At 54.8% G+C, this 15,595-nt stretch overlaps 1 long non-coding RNA gene across 1 annotated transcript; it reads left to right on the top strand.

Moving 5' to 3' along the window:
- The first annotated feature begins 1,860 nt into the window (after positions 1 to 1,860).
- On the top strand, positions 1,861 to 9,593 carry LOC128087155 (uncharacterized). The gene is made up of 2 exons (XR_008209697.1): positions 1,861 to 5,129; positions 6,101 to 9,593. It is a non-coding gene; the product is annotated as an uncharacterized LOC128087155 (long non-coding RNA).
- The last annotated feature ends 6,002 nt before the right edge of the window (positions 9,594 to 15,595 follow it).

Genomic DNA, 15,595 nt, shown 5'->3' with positions numbered 1-15,595 from the left:
GTGTCACCCCACGCCGCCCTTTCCGCTCCGGGAGACGGCTGCTGCGGCCGTGGCTCCTCCCGTGGCGCCGTCCCGCGTGTTCCCGATCCCAGCGCGGGGCCGTGTGACGGCACGGCCGGCTTTCGGGACCCGCCGCCACCCGGTGTTGGGCACGCGCTGTCACCATTGTGAGCTCGGAGCGGCTGTGGCACTCGGAGCGTCCCTGTGGCACGCAGGGAAGGGCGCTGCGCTTTGCAGGTGCTCTGTGGATTTGGTGTTTGTTTTGTCACGGGGTGAGATGAGTTGTGTCGGTCCTCAGCAAATCTCGGCAGCGCGCTGCCCTGCGAGGGGGACAAAGAGCAAGCGGCATCGGCAAGCAGGGAGCGTGGCAGCACGGCTGCCATTGCTCAGGGAGGAAGCTCTCGAGGTGGGGTGTGGGGAGAGGCTGGGAACAAGGGTCCCCAGCAGGAAAAAGGGTGCTACCATTTACGCCCTGAAGCAGAGGCAGCAAGTGAAGCCCAGCCATGGCTCTCCTGCTCCCTGCTGTGTGCCAGGCGCAGAGGGGAACCCATTTTCCCACTGCCTTTCTGCGGTGGAGGAGGGGGTGGTGGGAGGGAGGCAGGCTGGGAGGATGCATCAGGAGGTGACGTGTGATGGTGGAGCGAGCTGTGGCCCAGCCTTGCTCAGGTGCAGCTCTCCGTGCTGTGCCTCACGTACCAAGATGCTGTCTGTCCTCCAGCTATTTACTGCCAGCTCATTTTGCAAACGCTGCACTCACAGGATTTTTTTTCCCCTCTCTCCCTCCCTCTCTCCTTCTCTTTCCCTTCCCTGCAGAGATGTTCACACAGTGCTCCCCATTCAGCCTCAGCAGCGTGCTCTCCCACCTGCACGCATGCTGCACACTCTGTCCCACATGCGGGCTGTCCTGTGGGGCTGCTCCATGCCCACTCCCTGCCCCTTCTCCCCTGGCTTCAGGCCTGGTGCTGGGGAACAAAGAGCTCCATCGGCTTGGGGGCTGCTGGGGAGTAGAGGCTGCTCGGGAGCCCAGCCCTGCAGGCTTCCCTCTGGGCAGTGGGGTCACTGCCCTTTGGTGTTTGGGGATAGCAGTTCCCTAGGTGGGGAGCTGGAAGGGGGTTGCTGTGCTGGGAAAGCGGCTGCTGCCATGGTCACCTCTTGTAGGGGCAGCTTGGCTGTAGGAGGGTTTCTCCCGAGTGGAGCCTATGGCTGAGGGCTGGCTCTCACCCTTGTCCTGGCCACCATGTGGTCTGAAAGCCTCGGGCCCTAATTAATGAGATGTAGGGCTTTCATCTCCCCTATCTCCCCATCTCAACTGAGGACTGTGGTTGTACGGAGGTGTTTGGAAACAAGAGCTGAGGGCTTCCCAGGGGTGGGAGGCTGCTGCCAGCTGCTTGTTGCTGGGGTTCACGGGGCTGAATGGAGGTTCCAAGCCGGCACTAAGGGAGAGGATCCCCTTTGTGTCACTGGAGGGTGCAGGAAGTGGCCTGGGGGGCCTCAGGGTGCCGGTGGGATGAAGGTTTGTGTGTGCAGAAGGGCTACAGGCTGCCTGCAGGCCTAGCAAGGTGGTGGGGCGGCTTTGCACGCTACGGTAGATGGCAGTGCCGCCCGGATTTATGAATGGAGGAGGAGGAGGGGAGGCAGATGGATGCGGGGAGGTGGTGATGGAGCGGAGGGGGGGGGAGAATTTGCTGGCTGGGCTCCGGCCTCCACCTCCGTTCCCCCTCGCCCCTGAGCCAGGCGCCCTCCCCCAGCCATTAGCATAGGCCTGCCCGGGGTTTACATGTCAGACTGCACGTTGCAGCGGCCGGATCCAGCAGCCAGCAGCGCTGGCAGCCGCCCCGAGTCAGCTGCTTCCCAGCGAGGAGTGCGAGGAGCAGGAGGCAGCCGCAGGCCGCAGGCCTCCACGTTAAGGTGTCCTCGCCGAGATGCAGCCCTGCACCCGCTGCCTCCCGCCCCATGCCCCAGCACAGCCCGGTGGGACGGCGGTGGGGAGCGGCCTGACTGCCTGGCTCTGTCTGAGGGCTTGGGAGGTGCAGAGACACCGGGCAGGAGCCGTGGTGAAGGCCCAGAGAGCAGGCAGGAAACTCCGGCCATCAGCCCTTTTCTCCTGCCCTTGGTGGGGACACATCCTGGTGTCCCTGCAGTGCAGGTGACCAGAGCCCATGACACAGGAAAGATCTTGCAGAGAGCCTTTGGGATGGCCTGGGCTCCTGCCCTCGCAGGGCCAGTCTGCCTCCAGGCACCACTGCTGCAGAGTTGCTGGGGGAAAGCTGCAGAACGCAGCCCAAGCCCTTGGCTGTCTGTGGTGGCTGTAGGCCTGGGATACTGCCCGCACCAGTTGGGTACTGGTTCCTGCCCAGGGTTCCCACATTTCCACCTGCTTGACCTACATTCTGCAGTGGGGTGCAGGATTTCTCATTGCCTCTTATCCAAACCAGTTGTGTAGCATTGCTGCCTTTGTGAGGTGTCACCATGAAGGATTCCACACTCCTTCAGCATCCTAAATCCTGTGGGATCCTCTGGTTGCAGTGTGGGCAACATGAGTATTATCAAACAGCAGGTGGGTGCAGCACCCCTTGTATGTCTGGCTCGAGTGAGAGCCACTATTTGGCAGCTGCAGGTCTCCCATGCTCTCTGTTTGCCGAGCTCTGGGATGGTGCCTTGCTGGGGAGAGCTGACGGTTAGTGGATTTTTGTTTCCACATTAAAACCATCTAAGTATTCAGAACCAGCTCCAGCTACCGCTGTGGGAAGACAGCTCCAAGGTACAGAGCTCCCTGCCAAGCCTGCCTGCGGGGTACTGCCCTTCAGAGCTCTCTACAGAGCACTGGCAGCACACAGGGAGCTTGCCTTGCTCCAGCGGCACCGAGCAGCTTCTTCCAGACCTTAGTCCATCCTTGGGAAGCAGTCAGGAACGTTCGGGTCATGCACCTGCATGGGGAAGAGATGGAGGGGTTTTGGGAAGCGGGAACTGGGAGCACGCACTGCCCAGCACGTAGGACATCATTGGGTAATGAAGGTGAACGGTTGACAGGGCTGATGCAACGAGCTAATTAGGAATTTGCTGTCACCGCAGCTGGACTCACCTGCCTTGTGTGCTGTCGCTGGGTGATTCTCGTTCTGTGTGACAGTCCCTTGGACCAGGAATAGCAGCCAGGGTGTCACATGCCTGCCCTGGCTGTTCCCCGCTGTTCTGCACGAGCGTGCTGCCAGCCATGCACACCAGCATCATGAGGCAGCTCCGGCAGCTGCAGAGGAATGTGCTGCTCCTCACCGGCCCTGGGGACAAGCAAGTGACACATCTTTTGATGTGCCTGCATGAGCCCAGCAGACAGACTTCTTCAGGAGTAGACATGATGTGCAGGAACCCCTTGGCCTGAGCCTGCCCAAGTTAATGCACAATGCAGAGGACTGTCAGCACTGCTCAGTGGCTTTGTTACCTGTTGAGTTGGCAGAGCTGGCTGCTAGGCCTATGATGCCTTGATGCTCTTGAGTATCCCAGCATCACTGGGTTTTCCCTGGGGAAACCCATGTGAAGAGCCATTTACTAGTGTGTCCCAAGGGCTGTGAGTGGACCCTGTCCTACAGGGAAAAGACTAGTGGCTGTGACAGAGGTGGGTCTTGTGGAAAATGCACTGGGCACCAGCAGATTGCTGCTGGAGGAGCCTTGGAGAAAAAAGCACTGTGGTCCATAGACAAGGAATTAGTGTTGATGTTTACAGAGCATTTGTTTAGGTTAAGCAACATGGCTCAGAGCTGCTCAGACCGGCTCCCTGCTGCACTGAGTGGCTGTGGTTCAGTGCTGCTGGTCCTGCTGGGTGGCTGATACTTCTCCCACAGCACTGCCACCTGTGTTGGGGACATGCCAGAGATGTGTTGGTGGCGCTGGGGGACTGCAGCCATCTGGGCACTGACTGTCTACCAGCTCCAAAATGCAGAGTTCAGCCCATGGCTGGGGAAGGTGGTGCTTGAGCTGTGTGTGCATGGAAAAAAAATGCATCTATTTCATAGAAGCCCATATAAATTGGAACCATCTCCTGATGAGAAGAGTTGAGTTAGGTTTCCCAATGCAAAGCGGCAGCTACAATAAAGAAAGAAAAATCCCATCCGGACCACCCACTGCCTGCAGAGCAGTCCTGGGGTGCGGGGTCCTGCAGGTGGGACGTTCTCTGCCTGCAAATGCAGGGCTGGCTCCCCACAGCTGCCCCAAACCCGAGGGAGCCACCTTAAGAGCTCTCCCTCCATAGGACTGAACGGGATACGCCAGGCATTTCATATACCATATTCTATAGCCAAGGAAACCCTAACAAAGAGCCGTACGCTCTCACGTTTCGCTTCAGGCTTCTCCCTGCTGCAGCTGGAGCTGAGTTTTTAAAAATCTTTGTGTCATTATTTCGTTCCTCTTTTGATTCGGCCATAGAGGGACAAGGAGATGCCAAACGAAAAGAATGGGCATTTAAGCAGAACTGGATTGAAGAGGCAGTGTGTGCGCAGAACAACAAGGCTTTTTACATTTCATATGATCTTATACATGGGCTCCATTCAGTATATTTCCCCTCTGTTTCATTTGAATGTACAGAATTAGCCATTCACATCCTCTGGAATTACGTCTCCCTCACATTTCCATGCGGCGCTGCCTCCATGTTCTGGGGGCTGGGAGCACTGCTAGTTCAGCTGGGAGGCGCAGGCTGAGGTCAGAGCCCGTGTGCAGGCTGGGAGCAGCTTTGTCTTTTTTTGGAAAGTGCCAGATTTGATGCTTGGTGACTGTGGTTGGGGAAATATATGAGCATACACAAATGTATGTGTGTGCCGGAGCATGCGTGCGCCTGGTTGCAGTTGAGGGGGGTCTTTTTCATGTTAATCCTGCTGGATTTATGTCTTCAAATAGAAAGGCGAGGCTTGGGTTTCAGACGCAGGCTGCAGTGGTTTGGGGCCACATGCGTGGCCCTATCATCCTGCGTGTCTGCTTGTGGCGGCCGCCTCATTGTCTGTTGCGGCGGGGCTATTGAAAACAAATATTTATTGTGCTATTTACCAGAGCTCCCCGGATGCTCCTACACATGTAGAAGAATTGGCCCAGGAGACTCAGAGAAACTGAGCCGGGAGTCCTAGGAAGAGAGCCAGCAGGGAGAGGTGCGTGTAGCTGTTCTTGCAGAGAGAGGGAGCATCCTGCAGTGTGCACTGCTGGACATGGGGGTCCCAGAGCATTGGCTGCCTTTAGGCCGCTCGTGGCCATCTGACCACATTGCAGAGCACAGCTGGCCCAGAGTAGCGTTGGCTCCTGTGCATCGTTCAGCCGCAGCCCCCCCACTGAACCTGGTTATTTATACCTTTCCTGTGTGTGTTTAATTATAGCAGAACCTGGCAGCACCGTGGTGCTTAACGGTCTGCTGGCGTTTCCATTATGAGCCCAGACTGGAAGGATTATATAGCTGGAGCGTTTGAACCCAGTCTCAGACAGAGACTTGGCATCGGCTCCCAGTGCAAATAAAAAGGTTTTCAGTTGGCTGATGGCAGGTTTGAGAAGGGAACATTTTTCACATCCTTAGCCCCTTCCGTTTGCTTCAGCGGCCTCCCTCTGTTGTAACGATTCTTGTTCACGATAAGGGTGATGAGGCACTGGCACAGATTGCCCAGAGAGGTGGTGGATACCCCATCCCTGGAGACACTCAAGGTCAGGCTGGATGGGGCTCTGAGCACCTGATGGAGCTGTAGGTGCCTGTTCACTGCAGGGGAGTTGGACCAGATGGGTCCTTTCCAGCTCAAAACATTCTATGATTCTATGATGACACCAGCAAGCAGCAAGCAAGACCAAAAGCAACGTCTGTTTTTATGCATGGGCATTTTTGGTTCATCCACTGCAGCCTAGCCAGAGGGTGCTGCATGAGGTGCCCCTGCTGGTCCCCAGGTGCTGAGCTCTTTCACGTCCCATAGGGCGTTGAATGGGACATACTCGCCTGCACTCCAGCTCATCCAAAATGGCAAGAAGCCAGCAGGGCTTCTGTCAGGATGGTCACCATGGGAACTTTGGGGATGGGGGACATTCACAGAGGGTTGTAAAATCTGCAACTGACAGCAGAGGCTTTCTTCATTTCTTCCCCTAGGCCAGGCCCTGCTGTCCCCAAGCAGGCAGTCTGGCTCTGCATGCACATACCTGGCACCAAGTGCTTGGCCTGCTGTGTGGGAACCCTGCTACCCAGGGAACCTGTGTCCTATCCATCCATCCTGGCCAAACGGAATGCAATGATGAGCTGCTGCAAATCTACTGGAGCTGTGCTTCTTCTCAAAATTTCAGAACACCTGTGCTCCTCTGCAGGCAGTCCTGCAGTGTGCCAGGGCTGTCCCCATGTCCCTGCTACAAGACACCCCCCAGCAGAACAGCACACTCGGGAGCAGAATGGACCACTGCAGCTCCATTCTTCTGTGCTTCATGCTGCCTCGTTCCCACAGCAGATGAGTCATCTGCTGGCACCCAGCTGGAAGATGGGCAAGCCCCCCTGTGGCACTGACAAAGCCTGGATGCTAACTCTTGGATTTGCATGGGTTGGGGAAGAGGAGATGCGTTTCCCAGGGAAAAGCAGCAGGTCTCCCCTTCCACATGTCTGGGGGCAGGGCAGGGCACTGTCTGCTCCATGCAGGACTCACTCACCTCCTGCTAAGACAAGCCCTCTTAGTAATATATCTGTGATATGCAGATTTCCTCCTGTGCCTCATATCAGGTCTGCAAATCTGTATTTGCAGATGTGAGCTCATCCTGACGCCCCCAGGTGTAAGCCCTGATGCTCCTGTGCACCTTTTGGCTGTCACCTCTGCCTGTGATGTTGCCCAGGACCTCCTGGTCTTGCCCTCACTCCATGCTGATGATGTTCAGCTACCAGGCTGGCACAAGGGAGCACATGGATGCCAGGAAAGGCTGGACTGGGGCACAGAGATCCACATCTCTGCCCTGGCAATGCTGCTTAGCACCCGGGTGGGGAAATGTCAGGGCATTGAGCTGGGGAGTGCTCTCAGGACAGTACATGTGAAAGGGATTATTTCAAAGGCTTGGCCGATTCAGCAACAGCAAAGGGTGAGTCTGGACTCAACCAAAGGCCTTCCCTGCTCCTCCTTTTGCCAAACTTCAGGTCTGTGTGCCAGAAACATGCCACGTTGGGATCTCTTCAAAAGAAAGGTCATCAGATTTCCCTGTAACAAAAGCAAGAGAAACCAAAGTATTTCTCTCTGACAATGTTCTTGGAAACGGATGAATCACTTTGGCTGAAATTATATATTTTACATCTATATTTGTGTAGATAGTTAGCGCTAGGAAGCCAACAAACGAGACAAAGCTCTGTTAAAGATAGTAAAGTATGGCCAAGTGGAAATCAGCTGAAAACCAGCACTTGGACTGTGAAGAAAAACTGAGTGGAACATATGGACCTTGGGATGCATACATGGTCCTCATGGCTGGGAGAGGAGGGAGGAGAGCAGGGAGCCAGGCGGCACAGAGTGATGTACTGGGAAATGCAGATGTGCTGGAAGAGGAGGACTAGATGGTGAGTGGCTTTTTTGCTGGGGTGGAGGCTAAAGCTAAAGAGGATGGAAGGAACCTCAAGTCCCTGGTTAGAACGCTGCCCTGGTGCAGCACCGTGCAATGAGAGATGAGTATGGACATCAGCACAGAGTCCCCTGCACCTCTCTCTTCAGCATTATCATGCTCTGGATGTTAGAAGTTCAGTCAGTGGCAAGGAGAGTCAGGCAGACAGTTCATGACCTGCTGTGGCTTTGAGGTGCTTTTGGGAGGGCAGAGGACACCCCAAGAGCAGGGGCAGACTCACAGAAATTAACGTGGTGCCACCAAGATGTGTCAGCCTCTGAAGATGGGAGCCATTGCCCATCCTTGGCTGTGGTGGCCAGTCTGTGCTCAATGCAGAGCCTCCTCAGTCATCTGCTGATGTTTCCCGGCCATAAGCTGAGGGAGACCGGCGTGTGTGAGTCACCAGGCTCTGCTGGCTGCCATCCACGTGCTCCATTTGGTGCTGCTTTGTGTGTGTGAGAGCGTGCTCTCTCTCCCAGCTGTGTGTGCTTGCCTGCCAGCTCGCGGCTGATTGCCTTTGCAGCTGTGCTGGTTTTTGCCTCTCTTCGAGCTCTGAGAGCCTTGTCCATGGATGAGGGGAGAAGAGGAGGAGGACAAGGAGGAGGGAGGGAAAATGAAAAATAAATTAATAAACCAGCAGAGTGAGAGATGTCCCATAGAAGAGGATGTCTGCTTGCAAAGCTGTTGATCCCCCAGGCATGTGGTGTGCTGTTGTCCCCACCACACCTCCACTAACAGCAAGCAGAAGATGTCACCTCCCCACACCTTCCCGAAGATGAATGGGGGTCCCTGCTAGAAGCCCCTCTACTTGGCACAGGACTGCTAGCTTCTCTGGGTGATTCCCACTTCATTTGGCCACTTCTAGGGCTGCTTCTGCTCTCTCCATGTGGTGAGGGAGGACACCTTCCCTGCACACAGATGAATGGGACCATCTTCAGTGGGCTCACACCATGGCACCTTGCAGGGGAAGAGTGAGATATCCCAGAATCAGGAGGTGTTTGGAGGTAAGTTTTGCTCCCCATCTGCTCCCTTTGCAAAAGGTTAGGAATGGGCTGTCATGGTTCCTGGTTCCTGAAGTGTCCCATAGACTACAGAGCCCCCGGAAGAGACGTATCAGGAGCCATTTATGAGCTTGAATCCCATCGTTCTCTCCACTGCGTTTCTGGGGATGTGGCACTGTCAGTCCACAGCTTTCCTCTCTGTATCACAGAGAACTTTATCAAATGGCCTCCATCCCAGCGCATCCCAAAAAATCTGCAATGGGGTGACATCCTCTGCATGGGGCCTTGCAGGAATGAGTAGAACCAGGTGTTCTGGCTTTTGGACCAGCCCAAGCAGCATGGGATGTACTGCACACCACCTTGCTTCTCTGCAACTTATGGTCAATGGTTCAAGACCCCACAGCCTTCAGAGTGTTGTCCCCCACTGAGGGCTTTCCCAAGTGGTCTCTCTTCAAGGGGCTGCTATGATTTCCTGCTGCCTGGCCGTACTCATCCTGCCTTTTTCCCAGCAGCAGCAGCCCAGAGCCCCGCTTTGCTCTATCTGGTGTGGGTGTGTGACTGCGGGCTCTGAGGGCACCCACCTGCAGGACATCTGTTCATATAAGATCAGGCAGGGCCCTGGAGACACAATTAGGCCAGGACAGAGCAGTGATTTCCCAGGGGGGACTGGATGGGCTGGAGCTTCCTGAGCAGGTGGGAGCACACGGATACGATGGGAAAAGCACTTGGGAGGAGCCTGCGCTAGTGTTTAGCCAGCCTGGAGCAGGATCAGGAGGACTTTATGTTTATAACCTTACAACCTACGAGTGCACTGCAGGCAAAGGCATTTTTCCACCACTTCCTTATTGCTCAGAGGTGCCCATGCAAGAAGGACCCCTTGTCCCCAGGTGTGCTTCTTGCCACCAACTCAACCTGGTGCACAGTCCACGGACTTTCCCCGTGCTGCAGAGGCCGGGGGTGGTTCTGGCAGTGCTGCTCTAATTGGGGACCCGCCTGGGTAAAGGAGACAACTTGGTGGCACCTCCTGGCACGAGGCTGTCCTCACCATCCACGCTGATGTTCATGATGGGGCTGGGAAGGGGAAAAGGATGCTGCATGTTACCAGAGGCTCCTGCCCCTGTTTGGAGGGGCAGGAGAGCCGTGGTGCCCCTGTAGAACAAGGGGGCACAGCTGGCTCTCAGTCTCAGGAAGGAAAAGCAATGTGGATGAGGAGCCCAAGGCCCAGTCCCTGGTGCACAGATGCCTCTCTCCTTGGCAGCCTGGCAGCAGGAAGCCCAGGCAGTATCCAGCCCGGCACTGTGCCAAGACAGCCTCCCGCTGTCGCTATTTCCCCTGCCACCTGCAGCTCCCTCTGGCCCCCTCCCACTGCCCTGTCCCATCTTGTCCCGTGTGGGTGTGTGGGGGCCTTCCCTCCGCACGCTGCCGCTGCCAGCAGCCCCTCCTCCCCACCTGGGAAACAGGCTCCCTTCTCTTCCCGGCCCGCTGTGCAGACACCAAACTTTGCACGTAGCAAATGGAGGCGATTTCCTCCTTAGTGGTGGCACATGGAAAGTATTGAGCTGTTTGTGGGTTTTTTTTTTTTCTCCTCCTTCTGTATTTTTTCCCCCTTCCCTCACCCAACAGGCTGTCAGCATGCCATTGGACACAGCGTTAGGGCTCCCACTCTTCTCTGCTTGTGTACATCTGCTCCTGGTCATCCTGCACGGTGCTGAATGTCAGGAAATGACTTAATCAGGGAGTGAGCAGGGCCGGGCTGACACAGCAGGGGCAGGAAGGGAGGGAGTAGGGAGAATTGGAGGGGATAGGGGGGAGCAGGAGGAAGGATGGGGCCTTTGGAGATCCCTTGTGCTGCTTCTCTCCCAGTGGGAGCAGTGCATGGCAGAAGGATGGAGCTGGGGGAGGCGGAGCTGCACCCATGGCAGTGAGAGGCTGGTGATAGTATGACAGCTGGGAGGCCCCAGTGTTTCTCCCTTCCCATCTGGTTGGTGTCCCCAGGGTGTTTGCTCAGAGAGGAAGCACAGGGATACTTCTTTCTTCACATTTCCAATGGAACATTGCTATTTAATGGGTGGCCACCCTGCCCATTTTTGGGGGTTGGAACTGGATGATCTTGGAGGTCCCCCAAGCCACTCAATGGTGCTACGATTCTAACAGTAAGCAAGGAAGGTGAAATAATTCAGCAAATACTGAAGAAGAGCCCTTTGCTTATCCTGTGAATGGTTTGGGGCCAGAACACAGCTACACTGCATGTATTGATATGTGATCTGCCCATCAGCTGGAGAGACTGGGATGGCCAAGGGAACCTTCTTTTGGCTGGGATGAGAACATCTCTGAATACCCAGCGCTTGGCATTGTCTGCTCTTACATGGACAGGGGAGGTTCAGGTTGAATGTTAGGAAATATATAATTCTTCTCAGGAAGAGTGGTGAGGTATTGGAACAGGTTACCCAAGGAAGTGGTGGGGTCACCGTCCCTGGAGGTGTTCAGAACTGTGTGGATGTAGCACTGAGGGACATGGTCAGTAGGCATGGTGGGGTGGATTGGTGGTTACAGTAAATGAGCTTAGAGATCTCTTACAACTGTAATGATTCTACTTTTCTATGATTCTAAGAAGATGCCAGGGATCCAGAAAGGACAGTGAATAGAGGCTGGCAGCAAGGTTGGCACCAGGGCTTGTGAGCTAGATTGTGGGGACTGCTGCCATTGAGAGTCCTTGTCCCCAGGGAGAGAACTGGATCACAGAATCACAGAATGGCCTGGGTTGGAACGGACCTCAAGGATCATGAATCTCCAGCCCCCCACCACAGGCAGGGCCACCAACTTCCACATTCAATACTAGACCAGGCTGCCCAGGGCCCTATCCGACCTGGCCTTGAACACCTCCAGGGACAGGGCATCCACAACCTCTCTGGGCAGCCTGTTCCAGCACCTCACCACTCTCATAGTAAAGAACTTCCCCTGACATCCAACATAAATCTTCCCTCCCTCAACTTAAAACCATTTCTCCTTGTCCTGCTGTTATCTATCCTTCCAAAGAGTTGATTTCCCTCCTTTTTTTAGGCTCCCTTTAGGTACTGAAAGACTGCAATTAGGTCACCCTGCAGCCTTCTTTTCTCCAGGCTCAACAAGCCCATCTCCCTCAGCCTGTCTTCATAGGGGAGGTCCCCTGCAGCACAGCTGCGCTGCCTCTGAACCGAGACAAGGGAAGGCAGCAAAGCAGCATGGAGGGGCCAGGGGCTGTGCAAGGCGCCAGTGGCAGAGCCACTGTGTATGTATGTGAGACTTTTCTCTGGAGGAGGATGGCAGCTAGGTGGGTGTCTACAACTAGTATATAGGCACCTAGGAGCTACTGGTGCCGACAGTAGGACACCACAAGGACATGGCCCAGGCCCCATGCTGGGAGTAAGCAACTCATACGGAAGCCTGTGGGACAAGAATTTCGTTGCCCTTGGCACTGGGGCCTGCCAGATTTAGTGCCAGGTTGAGTACATCCTTCAGGAGTGGTAGAGAGAGCCCTTCACAGCATGCTGTGCCATTTCAGGACAGCACATATGCTCTCTAGAACAAACATCCTGTGAGAGCCCATCCTCTTCACCAGCACTCTGCCGTGCACTTGAGGAGTAAAGTAATGTACCATGAATCTTAAATGGTGTGGGGAGAAGGGTAAGTTTTGCAGCTGGCAGCTCACCAGCTCACCTCCATGCTGGGCTGTTGCTGTAGTGTATGAGCCTGCATACCGAGGACTCCCTCGTTCCTGTTGATGTGAGCTGGACAGGTGAAGTGGATGCCTTCCTCCTGCTGCAGCGGTCCTGCTTTCAGGAGCCTGCAGTACGTGAGGGTTGAATCAGTGCTTTGGGGAGGAGGCTCTCCACCTGACTGCCTGCTGTTTGTCTTCTGGACCTTTTCCTTCCTCTCAGTAAGTGTGCATCTGAGTCATGTTGGAATCTCTTCCCTGCCACTGCTCCAACAGCACGTTGCACACAGGGATCGCTGTGTGTGTGCAGACTTTGTGCTTTGCCATCCCTCACAGTATGCTCCCTGCAAAGCAGTGTCCTCCCACAAACCCCACTCCCTGAGCTTATTAGAAGGTTTCTTTCTTCCTTGGCATATTTTCCATTCAAGTCCGCTCTCTTATCTCCCAAAATCTGAATACTCTCCAAGTTCTCCTTAAGACCCAAACCATTTTCTGCAAGCTGCAGCCCTGGCATGGCCATTTCTGAGTCGAGGTGCCATGTATTCGAACCACGATCCAGCACAAAAGAAAGACATAAGCAGCAGTCATACACAGTGTCTCTGCCACAGAGACTTGAATGGTTCAGACATGCAGATGCAGAACTGCTCCAACAACTTGGGACGGGCTGATCTGAACACCATTGATGGACTCAGCTCTTGGGGACCAATGGCGGAAGAGGCCACTGTGGGGTGATGGGAGATGCAGCCCATCAGGAGCCAGGGGAGGGCCCAGGAGACAGGGCCACATGCTGCCCACCCACGCCATGCAGGAGGGACGCTGGGAAGGCTGGGCTGGGGTCCCCCACCCCTCACCACCCACAGCTGCAGGTGCACAGTCCTATTTTGGTACCTGCATCACAGCTCTGCTGTCAGTTTGGGCCTGGCTCCTCCAGCACGCTGCCCACATTGTCTGCATGCTCAGTAGCTGCTGTCCTGCTCCTGGAAGCAAATCAGCACCTGGGCATCCCCCAGCTCTTCTCAGTTCCCTGGCCATTCCCCAGTTAGTCAGCAAGCTACATCCGCAGGAGTCACCTGGAGGAAAGTGGCACTATCTTGGGAGCAGTTCCAGCATTGTAGGAAGATGCGTGAGTGGCGACTGGACGCTCCTGCCTGAAAGCAGGAGGTGCTGGGCCATAGGGATGGGACTGTGCTGCCTGTGAGCCCTGGGCGAGGCTTAGTCAGAGCACTGCTGCCGTACGTGCAGCCTGGCACTGAGATGGGGTGTGAGCCTCTGTGAGAGGCACGGAGGGAGGGCCGTGATAAACCGGCCCTGGTAATTAATTCCCACTCCCGATTGCATGTTTGCTCTTCAAAATGTGAAGAGCTTTGGGCAGGGCTTGGTACAGCACTCAACAGGCACCTTCTTTTATCTGAGCTATTTCATCAAATCTGTTAATTGTATCTATCTCGAGCCCTGGGCTTAGGGTGGAGATTTCACATCAAACAGTGATGTGCTTGTAGTGCTCCTAGCTGGGCACCGGGCTCCTCTTTGAGGCTGTGAGGAGGGAGAGGAGACCTCAGAGTTGAGGATTTCATCCCAGGCTCTCTGCAAACATCCTCCTGACTCTGCTGGAGCAGCTGGGGGGCTGAAAAAGACTGTAGACTCTGCGTCTGGCAGCTAAGTAAGGAAAGACTTTCCTGCACTGGTGACCTCTGAAGGATGTCAAAGAATCATTAAGTTAATTATTAAGTTTGGAAAGACCACTAACATCATATAGTCCAAACATCAACCCATCACTACCATGCCCACTAATTGTGTCCCACGCTGCCACATCTACCCATGTCCTGGCCCTGCTCATGTCAGTCAGAAAAATATAGCCACCTGAGAGTTGAAAACAAGTCACGTCGTGGTATGGTTTTAAATCGGCAACAAGTAATCTTCATAAAAATCTTATCTGGAAAATCAAGAAATGAGGATTATCCCCAAATATATGGATTTGGCACCAAAGCTCCTTGTGTAGCAATGACACAAGGGATTTCTTACAATGACGACCCTCTGTCAGAAGTTGGCTGTTGAGCCCTAGGAGGCTCCCAAGGATCCCAGTCTGTCCTGTTCATGTCCCACAGACAGCTCATTAACTTCCAATGAATGGCCCAATCTATTCTTTCTTTCACACAACTCTTTAAAATCCTCTTTGCAGCCCTCCAGGCATCCCACCCTCTTGCTGGCTCCCCTTTTCACAACACTCTCCAGCCCATTTCCACAGCACTTTGCCCCAAGCCTCCCTTCAGAAGATCTTAGCTGGGAACAGGGTGGAGATGCACGGGAAGACCATGGCAGCCAATTACAGGCTCCTTTCCTGCCTCATAGCCTGGATGTGTAGCTCCACCATGGTGGAGCCATCATTCCTGGAGGTGTTCAAGAACCATGTGGATGTGGAACTGAGAGACATGGTCAGTAGGCATGGTGAGACATCAGTGATTCTATGACTGATTCAGGCAAAGACTTGAGAAGATCCAACGGGGCCGTGGAAGCCAACAGCTGTGATCTGCACACAGAAATGGCAGCAGGTCAGGGGCCCTCCTAAAGCTGCTCTTGGCCAAGAGGCTCCAGACTAGTGAGACAAGTCAACCAGCACAGGCTTGTTTCTCTTGTCAGTCTCTCAGTGACAAGAGAAACAATGAACAGCTTTGCTGCCTTCAGCGTCTTGCACCTCTGGACAAACCTGGTGGAGCCATTTCTAACTAAGTGCTGCTCCTGCAAGCAGAACTCCTGGGTTTTGGTAGTGCAGTGAGGAGAGTTGTATAGGAAGCTTCTCCCTGGCAGGATCTGCCATCACACAGGAGCACCCACAGGAGCACTATGAGGCGGTGAGGGACCATGTCGTGATGGAGGTGATTGGGAACATGAGGAGGAAGGTCTGCATCTGGCAAAGCTGTAACTGCTCGCTGTTGGGACTTCTCCTTTGGGACATGGGTACAGGTCCCATAGGCTCATAAATCATCTCTTATCTGGCCGGTGCTTGAATCACCCCAGAGGCACAGCGATACTCAATGCAACTTCATCGCTGCCCTTCCCAAGCAGGGGCTGCTCCCTTCCCCCAGCTGTCTGCCCACACTTGCTGAGGGAGCACCAAGCCCTTTAACTCCAATCACAAATCCTGGAAATGATTAGCGGGCTGTCATCACTCAGCCACACCGGATATCGGGCACGGGGCATTTCCGTCCCCTGTAATTAATGGTGTGCAGGGCTGCCTGGCTCTGTGGCAGGCAGGGGAGATGCAAGCGAGCAGAGGGCGTCACGCCTCCCCCTCTCACCACTCGGCTGGGAAAACTGCTGGACCAAAAAG

This window comes from Tympanuchus pallidicinctus, unplaced genomic scaffold, assembly GCF_026119805.1.
Source record: "Tympanuchus pallidicinctus isolate F22 unplaced genomic scaffold, pur_lepc_1.0 scaffold1, whole genome shotgun sequence".
Taxonomy (NCBI): domain Eukaryota; kingdom Metazoa; phylum Chordata; class Aves; order Galliformes; family Phasianidae; genus Tympanuchus; species Tympanuchus pallidicinctus.
This window is presented reverse-complemented; position numbering and strand designations above follow the sequence as displayed.